The 9,769-nt window shown below is 41.4% G+C and overlaps 1 pseudogene; it reads right to left on the bottom strand.

The window, feature by feature from the left end:
- Positions 1-232: 232 nt before the first annotated feature.
- Positions 233-1,130, bottom strand: LOC123324329 (annotated as a pseudogene).
- Positions 1,131-9,769: the final 8,639 nt, after the last annotated feature.

The following is a 9,769-nucleotide window of genomic DNA, read 5'->3' as shown; positions in this document are numbered from 1 at the left end:
CAAATTTCAGTGAAGGCCTTCATCCCCAGGGTTGGGATTGTGATCTTGGGTCAGCTGAGGCATTTCCGAAGAAGACCATTCCTGAACAGGGATCTTGATGGTGCTTTCCATTAGTTCTGCTTGGTTTTGAACATCATATGAATGATAAATGGTATCATATAGTACATGCTTTTTCTGTGTTCTTCCATTAGGCATAATGTACATTGATTGGTCCACAGTGTTTCATTCTATTTTAGTATACCATGATATATTTACTCTTTCTACTGCAGTTGAGCATTTGCTTGATTTTCTCCACTCGGCCCACAGGGACAGTACCAATACCACCAATTTCGTAGACGTCCTGGAGAGGCAGACGCAAGGGCTTGTCAGTTGGACGAGTTGGTGGCAGAATGCCATCCAGAGCTTCAGGCAGTGTGGTTCCACTGGCATGGCCATCTTTATGGGTGACTTTCCATCCCTTGAACCGAGGCATGTTAGCACTTGGCTCCAGCATGTTGCCACCATTCCGACCAGAAACTGGCACAAATACTACTGTGTCGGGGTTGTAGCCAATTTGCTCAATGTAGGTGCTGACTTCCTTAACGATTTCCTCGCATCTCTTCCGGCTGCAGGGTGGCTCGGTGGAAGCCATTTTGTTAACGCCGACAATTAGTTGTTTCACACCCAGTGTGTAAGCCAGAAGGGCACGCTCACGGGTCTGCCAGTTCTTGGAGCTACCTGCTTCAAAGTCACCAACACCAGCAGCAACAATCAGGGCCCTCAGAACAGTCAGCCTGACATGTGCCGGCAATCATGTTTTTGAGAAGTCTCTGTGTCCTGGGGCGTTAATGATGGTCACGTAATACTTGCTGGTCTCGAATTTTCACAAGGAGTTATCAGTGGTGATAGCACGTTCACGTTCAGCTTTCAGTTGATCTAAGACCCAGGCATCCTTGAAGGAGCCCTTCGCCATCTCAGCAGCCGCCTTCTCCAAGTTTTCAGTAGTTCTTTTGTCCATGCCACCACACTGGGAGATCAGATAAGCAGCAGTGGTAGACCTCTGCCCCGGTCTACGTGTCCAGGGATGACGATGTTGATAGGAGTTTTTCCCTTCCCGTTTTGGTTTAGGTTTCGTGGTGGTTTGCACGGCAGCCGTGTTCTGGCGGCAAAGCTGTTGTGAAAAAGCATGTGGCCATTTTTAAATTGGGCTTTATTTTTCTGGTTGATCTGTAGGAGGCCTTTATCTCTTCGGGGTACAGGTCCTTGACCAGATATATATTACAGAGATCTTCTCCCACTCTGTGGCTCATGGTTTCACTCTCTTCTGCACAGAAGGAAAACAACTCTAGGGAAGTGGACTAAAATGTCAGCAGTCCTTGTGTCTGGGTGATGGATTTTCCTCCTTGTTTCCACTTCCTCCTATGTTCCAGTTCTTTAAGAAGCATGGAACGAAAAGAATACTTAAAACACAATAAAAGGAATGAGTTGTTTAAAGAAAGCAGCATATTTAACACATAATAATGTAGTTTAAAAGCAACCTATTGGAAGAGGTTAGCCAAGACAAGAACCTCGCTATCATTTGTCTTTAATATCACATAAGGGCCTGCACAGATCTGCTGGAGACACCTGGTGGAGGGTGTTAATAAGTTTCCAGCAAATGTGCTTGAAATATCACAGAATAAAGGGCCAGCTTACTTACCAGGTGAGAAATGTATACAAAACAGTTTGGTTCCCTTATCACCTCAGGTTTTGGATAACGGAAAACACCCTTCTGCTCTCAGTTGGGGGAGACCTTACTCACAAGGAGGCTCGCTTTGAGCCTGATCAGCAAATATGACAACAATTCAAAGTAAAAGACAATGAGGTTAGAAGTGAAAATGAGATCAATACAGGGCCAGCTACATAATTTGTGGCACCCAGTGCAAAATGAAAATATGGGGCCTTTGTTCAAAAAGCAGGGGGAAAGTACTAAAGTATTTAAATACTTAAAGGTACTAAAATGTTTTAGTACCTTTCTTTAGTATCCTTTCTTCCATGGTCTCTCAACCTGTCATGATATTGTTTATTTGCTATTTAATGTCATCGTAGGTAAAGAAAATTTAAAAATTTAACTTATTAGCATGGATTTTATTCATCTTTATATTGTGTAATGCCAGTTTTAAATGCAGATATAAGAGCATTTAAATCATATGTGGAATTGCCAAAATTACATGATCCATTTTCCATAGTTCCTATATGAATACATATTTAATTCTTACCAGAACAGTGAGAACAGTCCACGAAACTAATCGACTGTTTTTCTTTCTTTTCTTGATACTCACACCTGCCAACCCTCTCTACCTTCAGCTTACAAGGACGAGAAAGGGAAGGAATTATAGGTGACTCTGTCTTTCTCTTTCCTTCCATGCCATGGTTTTCAGTTGATGCGATTTGCTAATACAGAAAAATAACACAGATAAAAAAGGGTGTGGTGGGTTCACCTGGTTGTTCACTCAGGTTTCTCAGAATGCCATTGCCTTCTTTTTGTATTGGAAGCAAGTTCTGGTTCTCCGGGGCTGTCAGTGACCCACTTAATCATAAATGTAATGTACTTACCTTGTACTCACTTTGAGTTTCATCGGACATCACGGGCCCATGGGAATTCCGTGTTCACTGGGCACCGTGAGCAGTAGGTGAATGGGGGGGGGGGAGGCGGGGGGGGGGGGCGGGGACATACTGTACATTGTACCCCTGATCATGCGTATGCTCCACTGTCCTTTTGACTTAACTCACAAGTCAAAGATAAATTTTTTTTCTAAGAAGAAGATTTTATTTTACTCTCCAAATTTTTATTTAAATTCAGTTAGTTAACATGCAGTGTAGTATTGGTTTCAGGTGTAGAATTTAGTGATTCATTACTTCCATACAACACCCAGTGCTCATCACAAGTTCCTTCCTTAATCACCATCACCTATTTTGCCCATCTCCCTGCCCACCTCCTTAAAGATAAAAGTTTTAAGAATTTTGAGATGGCAGTAGCAGAACCAAGTACAGTGCCTTTCTGATTGAGGAGCCTCTTACAGCTGCATGAGTCCTCTCCTCTCCCTTTCCCTCTCCCCCTCTCTTCCCTCCCTTCCTTCCTTCCTTCCTTCCCTCCCTCCTTTCTAACAGGTAAAGAAAGAAAGCTCTTAATCCTGCACAATCATGGCTCCTTCAGGAACAGGAACATTGAAAATATAGCCTGAAAAAGAAAAATCATATTAAGATTATAGGCATTTTGTTACAGAGCCAGAATTCTGGCTAGTCTAATTATCAGATAGAAATAATAAACAAAACCTTTTAAGAAATGTCAGTGCTCAAAACAGCTCCATCCCCTGGATCAGTTTCAGACATTTACTTGTGCACATACCGGGCTTGCATTGCGGTCCCGGCCACTCTAAGAGGATATTTGCAGTTACTTAGGCTTGCTTTATTTACATGTGTTTCAACCAGTCTGTACCGAGCTGGAAACGATTAGAGGTGTGAACTATAGGTGTGAAAGATTACAATGGACTTTTTACTCTCTCTTTGCACTTAGAGGAAAAAATGAAAACAAGAAGGCAACTGTAACCTTTTGCTTGCTTTTTTCCCCTTTGGGGAAAACAGCAAATGTTTGTAGGTATGTTTGACTTTTTCTGCCATGGGATGGGCAGTGCTGTTTCTGGGTGGTAGCTGTTTAACGCCGGTTGCAGCAACACACTCTGGGATGTGGATGCGGGACAAGGAGTTACATCCGGCTTCTGTGGCCTGGGCTGAGCAGACTCTGACGTGGAATGGCTAAGCATGGTATAGACTCGACACAGGCTTGTCTGCATGCTGAGCACTGGACAGACAGGCAGAGGGTGTGGTTGGATGAGAGGGGGCGGCAAGGGAGTTGGCAGGGTCAAGAAGCCCAGATATTTATCATAGATCTTGGGAGAGAAATAACTGCTTTTGTTCATCTTGTATTTTCATCTGTGCTTTTACTGGCAGGAAGCTCCCTTTCTTTGTCATTTTGATAAATGTATATATTTATGGCACTTTGAATTCTTTGGGGGATGAAGTAGATAAGTGAGTGTGGCTAAGGGTTGGAGTATTCTGGCTATAAAGGTCATGAGACATGAGTGATAAGAACAAGCGATGTGTGATCAGAGGTCAGACCAAGGCCAAAGCCTGCACAGCTCAGTTGGACTGAGTGATAGAGATTGCTGGTGGTTCTCCAATGCCTCTTTGCTATCTTCAAGGGTGATAAAATGCCTGGTTTGGGCTGGGTACATGGCTGCTGGCTACATGGCTGGGTACATTTTCCAGCTTTCTGTAAATAAGCATAGTCATATGACTAGGTTCTGGTTAATGAGCTGAAAAGTCACCTACTTTTTCCTTTTCTGTCTTTTCCTCTCTCTTGCTGCCTAAAATGCAGAGCCTGGGATGCCTCGGTGGCTCAGTCGGTTAAACATCTGCCTTCGGCTCAGGTCATGATCCCAGGGTCCTGGGATCGAGTTCCACATTGGGCTCCCTGCTCAGCAGGGAGTCTGCTTCTTCCTCTCCCTGCCTGTGCTCGCTCGCTCTCTCTGACAAATAAATACATAAAATATTTGAAAAAATAAAATAAAATGCAGCCTTAGACCATGAGAAGAAGGGCCAAGGTCTGGGGACGGAAGGAGCCTGAGTCCCTGAGGATGCTATGGTAGAGCCACCTTTCAGCTTACCAGACCACTTTTATCTTATTTAAGCTGTTGTTATTTTGCCATTTTGCTCCTCATAGTTAAGGCTAATGTTTGCTGACATAAAGCATTACTGCAGGCTTAGCCTGGCTGGACTTCTTCCGGACAGAAGGGCTGTCTTACAGACTTTAAGCATAGGTGAAAAAGTCTGCTTTTTATATTCCCATCATTATAACACAGCAGAAAGCCCTTTATAGAATACCCATCTCTTGGCACTTCAGAATTCCATGCAGGGAGCCTATAACTAAGGGGTCAGAAGCCAGGGCAGAAGACTGGCAACATATAAAGTGCATTAAAGGGCAGTGGTCTTTAGGACCGTACTCAACGTGGGAGCCAGTCCTTAAGAACAGCTGGACTGAGTTAGGGGTGATGATAGGAGCAAGCATGTGGCTGGTATAGAGTAACAGGTGAAAGGAATCTGTAGAAAATGTTTTAAAAAGAAGATCTTGAAAAGTTATTAATTAATTTAGTTCTTTTTTTTAAAGATTTTATTTATTTGAGGGAGAGAAAGCACGAGAAGAGGGAGGGTCAGAGGCAGAGGGAGAAGCAGACTTCCCGCCGGCATCAGAAGCCCGATGTGGGACTCGATCCTGAGACCCCGGGATCATGACCCGAGCCGAAGGCAGATGCTCAACTGACTGAGCCACCCAGGTGCCCTAGTTTAGTTCTTTAATGTAAGCCAAATATCTAGTTAGGAGGAAAAGACAGTGTTATGCCATGGCATCTAGGGATATACAGATTTGCTCGTTATTGTAAATAAAAGTAAATGTAAGTAAATGTCTACCACAGCACTTGGAGTATAGTGATCAATATGTGTTAGCTGCTAATATAATATTATGTTATTATATTACAACAAAAGAATTAAGCTTCCCAGAGACCACCCTCCATCTAAGTGACCTGGCAGATAAGTCCGTATCCATTAACAAACCGAATTGCTGACTAGATAAAGTGAGGTCTCTCCTTTAACTTACCTTTTCACTTTTAACTTACGTTTTTGTTTCCTGATAATTTTTAGGTTGACTGCATTCTATAGGAATAATAAAAATATTTGCAGCTATGTTTTATTGAGCATCTATCTACGGTGTTAGAAATGTATGTACATTATTTCATTTGCTTCTTAACGATATTCCTGAGAGATGGCATCCATCATTTTACTGGATGAAGAAACTGGAATTCAAACAGGTTACATGGCTTAGTATCCAACTTAAGATCACATTGTGAGTGGCAGTGAACCCAGGTCTGTTTATTCTAAGACCCATGTTCTTTCCCTTGTACCAATTGTTATTCTTTCTTTGGTAACAAGGTATATGTCAAGTTTTGTTTGTGGTTCACTTTGGCCTATTGAAACAAAATGATGGACAAGAATTTTCTCATGTTAATTTTAATAGAATTTAAATCAGTTATTGAAGATACAGTAGCATATGATTGTATGAAAGAAGGAATAAATCAGTAGTTACCACATAGGAAATGTGAGAAATAAAACAACAAAATGTAAATGAATAACTTACAGATAGGGCCTAGAAAACAAAACGACTATTAAATATTTACTAATTGCTTTTAATAGTGAACTTAATGCCTTACTGAACTGTTGCTTTGTTATTATATTCATCAAGTTGCAAGTTAAGGTATTTTATTCTAAAATTTAAAACTATTGTCCCATTGCAAAAATTGTGTTATAGAGATGTCTATAACAGATTGTGAATATTTTACCATTTTCATAAAATCCGGTTTGTATTTCCATTTATAGCATATCTCAATTCAGAGTAGACACATTTCAAGGGCTCAATAGCCACATGAAGCTAGTGGATATCATTTGGAAAGTGCAAGCCTGGATTACCTGTGGATTGGATTATGATTCTAAAAATAATCTGGTTAATGAAATCATAATACTTAGAATTTATTTAAAAAAAAAACTTCTTGAGGGCACTTGGGTGGCTCAGATGGTTAAGCATCTGCTTCAGCTCAGGTCATGATCCCGGGGTCCTGATATCAAGTCCCACGTTGGGCTCCCAGATCAGCGGGGATTCTGCTTCTCCTTTTCCCTCTCCCCCTGCTTATGCTCTGTCTCTGTCTCTCTCTCAAATGAATAAATAAAATCTTAAAAAACAAACAAACAAAAAACAATTTCTCACATGTATGACCTTGCTTAGATTAGTGTGATAAATTGATAGAAATATCTATCCTGGGGGTAGAATAGTATCAAAGCTACCAATTTCTCAGTGTAATGGCGCTCCTCCCTGTATCCTAAGGATAAAAATATATTAACTCTCTCTGGCTTGTCATTCTTTTGCCTACTTCTATACTCTAAGACTTGATATATCAAGTTAACTGTATGATGAGTTTGCCCCTGCAGCAAGCTGTCTTAATACACTAAGGGCATAGCTGGGCTCATTTGAAAGTGAGGTTAGTAAGCCAGCCTGGCATGGAACTCTGGGCTTATGGAAATACTTGGCCTAAGGTAGATGCATTTACACAGCATTGTATCTCAAGCTGATTGCCAAACCCAGTTGAAAAGTCTTAGCTTTTACTGTAAAGAGGTGGCCAGTTTTCCTCAAACTGCAGCTACTGCAAGCTCTCTCGTTCCTGCCCCACCATCGAAAAGACACTGGAGTGGGGGGAAAGTGACTTGGCTTCCCAGAGGCTGCCCTTACTGCTGTGCAGTGGAAGCTGTCTTTTATCACCCTCCGTCTAAGTGACTGGCAGATTCGTCTCTCTCTCCAGTCTCCTGTAAACCACACTGATGCAACCGACACCTGACCTTCATGGCCAACAGGCTACTCAGGCACATTCCCTCCATCACTACCCCCAACTCCCATTCCCATCAAGTAAGTGAGTTGTATGTTCGCCAGGAGTTGTTGACTACTTTCCAAAAGTATATATTCTGATTGTACTTTTATTAGATTAATTACATATGAAATGATGGAACATGATTTTGAAAACAAAGAATTAAAGGCTTTGGAAAGGGTTGATAAAGGTGAGTCTTTTTTTTTTTTTTAAGACTTTTTTTTAAGTAATCTCTACACCTGACATGGGGCTCAAACTCACAATCCCAAGATCAAGAGTCACATCCCCCCACCAACCAAGCCAGCCAGACACCCTGATAAAGGTGAGTCTTAAAAAAACAGAGTATGAGACAATTGTAAAAATAGAGGGAAAAATTTTAAATCCAGAATACGTCCTCACATCACTTTGCAAGTATTTTTAAGTTTTGTTCCCTAAAGAAATCAATACTAGAGATCATACTCCCATGGGTGTAGTTTATGCAAGAAAAACTGCAGACCTGTCCTCAGACATATGCTTAAAGAAGGGCCTTGGCTTTCCTGCAGATTGGCAGGGAGTGTGCCTAATGGATGTTAACAGAATAGACATGATTCCCTGTCTTATCTAGCTTTTCTTCTCTCATAAATCGATAAACTGCTTGTTCAGATCATGTTGAAGAGGATGGTTTTCACTGCATTTTGAAAATTTACATGCTCTAAAAATGTTCATGTGGACAATAAATGCTTTTTCTTTTTTTAATTAATTTTATTTTATTATGTTATATTAGTCACCATACAGTACATCATTAGTTTTTGATGTAGTGTTCCATGATTCATTGTTTGTGCATAACACCCAGTGCTCCATGCAGAACGTGCCCTCTTTAATACCCATCACCAGGCTGACCCATCCCCCCACCCTCCTCCCCTCTAGAACCCTCAGTTTGTTTTTCAGAGTCCATCGTCTCTCATGGTTCGTCTCCCCCTCTGATTTCCCCCCTTCATTTTTCCTTCCTACTATCTTCTTTTTTTCTTTTTAACATATATTACTTGTTTCAGAGGTACAGTTCTGTGATTCAGCAGTCTTACACAATTCACAGTGCTCACCATAGTACATACCCTCCCCAATGTCCATCACCCAGCCACCCCATCCCTCCCACCCGCCAACACTCCAGCAACCCTCGGTTTGTTTCCTGAGAGTAAGAATTCCTCATATCAGTGAGGTCATATGATACTTGTCTTTCTCTGATTGACTTATTTCACTTAGCATAATAACCTCTAGTTCCATCCACGTCATTGCAAATGGCAAGATTTCATTTTTTTGATGGCTTAGTAATATTCCATTGTATATATATATACCACATCTTCTGTATCCATTCATCTGTCGATGGACATCTTGGCTCTTTCCACAGTTTGGCTATTGTGGACATTGCTGCTATAAACATTGGGTTTCACATACCCCTTCAGATCACTACATTTGTATCTTTGGGGTAAATACCCAGTGGTGCAATTGCTGGGTCGTAGGGTAGCTCTATTTTCAACTTTTTGAGGAACCTCCATACTGTTTTCCAGAGTGGCTGCACCAGCTTGCATTCCCACCAACAGTGTAGGAGGGTTCCCCTTTCTCTCCATCCTCGCCAACATCTGTCATTTCCTAAGCGGTTAATTTTAGCCATTCTGACGGGTGTGAGGTGGTATCTCATTGAGGTTTTGATTTGTATTTCCCTGATGCCGAGTGATGTTGAGCACTTTTTCAGGTGTCTCTTGGCCAATATAAATGCTTTTCCTTGAACCATATTCTATTTCTCCTTTCTGGCACATTTCAGGGAGCAGGACTATTTTCTGGACTTTCGTTTTTAATGTGGTTTGTGAAGAATGAACTCACTTTTATTTAAAATCAGTCAAGATGACACTGTAAGTGGTAAGAATATATAGTTTGAGAGGCAACAGTCCATCACAAAATACAACGATGGCTTTAAGTGCGATAACTCGATTGCCAATAATGAAATTTTTGAATCCGCTGTACGCAACACAATACTATGAAAAAGAGTTTGTCATTTTCATTCGTTTGTAATTATAGAAAAATAGAAGATGCTGCAGAAATATCCTTTGGCCCCCAGAGGGCGCAAGGCAGAAAGAAATCAGAGCTGAGAGCTGGATCCCTTCAGATGGGGGACTGGGTCCTTACCAAGGCTGCTAAAGAGTATGGGAAAAGAGGTCCACGTTCACCTCAGAGGACATTCAATATGGGATTCTAGTAGACACAAGGACTCTATATTTAGCTCTACCCCTGGTTTTTGAAGTGTAAAAATT

Source organism: Neomonachus schauinslandi, chromosome 3 (assembly GCF_002201575.2).
Source record: "Neomonachus schauinslandi chromosome 3, ASM220157v2, whole genome shotgun sequence".
Lineage (NCBI taxonomy): Eukaryota > Metazoa > Chordata > Mammalia > Carnivora > Phocidae > Neomonachus > Neomonachus schauinslandi.
Note: the sequence above shows the minus strand (reverse complement) of the source record. Positions and strands in the feature narration are given on the sequence as shown.